This window comes from Stegastes partitus, unplaced genomic scaffold (genome assembly GCF_000690725.1).
Source record: "Stegastes partitus isolate 25-593 unplaced genomic scaffold, Stegastes_partitus-1.0.2 Scaffold1272, whole genome shotgun sequence".
In the NCBI taxonomy this organism is placed as follows: Eukaryota; Metazoa; Chordata; class Actinopteri; family Pomacentridae; genus Stegastes; species Stegastes partitus.
Window position 1 is genome coordinate 37,881 of NW_007579003.1, and position 1,831 is coordinate 39,711.

The following is a 1,831-nucleotide window of genomic DNA, read 5'->3' on the forward strand; positions in this document are numbered from 1 at the left end:
ATGATGCCATCTATTGTGTGAAGGTCACCAGTCCCTCCACAGCATGATGCTGCCACCCCCGTGCTCCACAGCTGGGATGGTGTTCTCAGGCTTCCAGCTTCCTCCGTCCCCCTCCAGATGTACCGATGGTCATTAAGGCCAAACAGTTCAGTTTGAGGTAAAATACATCCACAGGTGTGCCTCCAGTTAACTCAGATGCTGTCAATTAACCAATCAAAAGCTTCCAAAGCCATGACATCATCATCTGGGCTTTCCCAAATAGTTTGAAGGCATCTTGGTGGATGTGAACTTCTGACTTTGAAGAAAGTAGTTTAGTTTATTCTGATTTGATGTCAGATGGTGAGAGAAAGAAAAGTTTTTATGTCTTTTTATACAGTGGATGTAAACTTCTGGTTTGTATCTGTGTCATAAACACTTTTATCTTTCATCTGTACACTTTGTGGCATCTTAAATTCTGATGTTTTGTCTTTTAGTTGATCCATGAGTCTCCTACTCACCTTGAAATCAAGCACACGTCGCCCAACACCTACAAAACCACTGAAATCAACATTGAGTTCTCGCCTCCTGCAGCACCTGCCTTCTGCAGGATGAGGGTGGGTTTTCCTTTGTTTAATGTAAGATGCCACTGTTTGTGTTGCACAGTGCTTTTTTAATGTGTATCTGTTATATGTTATATCCACACAGTCCGTCGCCTCGTCTACGTCTCAGAACGCCACCAGTCCAAATGACTTCTGCCTCCTCTACAACCTGGTCGAAGGTTTGAGATTCATTTTACACACACGGTAAAGAATCCATCAGTCTCTGTGTTTGCATGTTCTTTACTTCTTCTCCTCCTCCACACAACCAGGAAGTGGCCTGACAGAGGCAGACGGCTACAGAGAGATCTGCAACAGCGCCATGTGTCCCGCCAAAGATTCAGCAAACTGCGACAGAGGAGTTTAAGTCCTGAGCTTCTCAACCTCAGCTTTAGCGACTCGTCTCGAGTTTCAGTCTATAAAGACGACTCAAATCTAGATTTCTGTGTCACTTCTCATGTGTGTTCTGTTTGTTCCAGGTAATCGTGTCGTGCTCAACCTCACATATATTCATGTACAACAATCATTTTTGCTATTCTACTTTTGAGTTGCTGCATGCTAACAGCTGAAGTATTATTTCTTACTTTTGACTTTTTAATGTAGCATTTTAATTTTCCTCGTCCATGGAAAACGTTCAACATGTCTTTGCCATGAGGGATTATGGATTTCCTAACTGCTTCCTCTTTAAATAAAATCCTTAGTTTAGTTAATTTCTTCGTTGCTCTTTTTGTTTTTAACACATTATTGGAAACCAGGGACATCACGCCTTCAATGCACAGTTTTAACATTGTTATGAGAAGTTTAAATTCGTCATATAAATGACTACAGAGGGGTGAATTTTAACAAGTAGATGGTTCTACTTCAGTTTAAAAATAAAAAAGATCTGTTTGTGGTCAGGGTCTCAGAGACAAAGACATTTATTTTCTTTATGAGCTCACGTTTTGTAATAAAAGCAATATTAAACATGAAAATGTTTGAGACAAGCTTTTCTTTTGAGCAGGTTAGCAAGTCAGAGCTGCACATTTTAACATGCAGCTCCGGATTGTTCATTAAAAAAATGTAAAATCCTGACTAATGCTTTCTTCAGAGCTGGGATGTAGATGTTCTGGAGCTCCACAGTTCGCAGCTCTTCTGCACGACTTTGGTGACGGTGTCACTGACGGCTCGATTATAAATGTGTTACACTTAGAGACAGACAACCAAGCACACTCACATTCACACCTACGGACAATTTACAATCACCAATTAACCTCAGC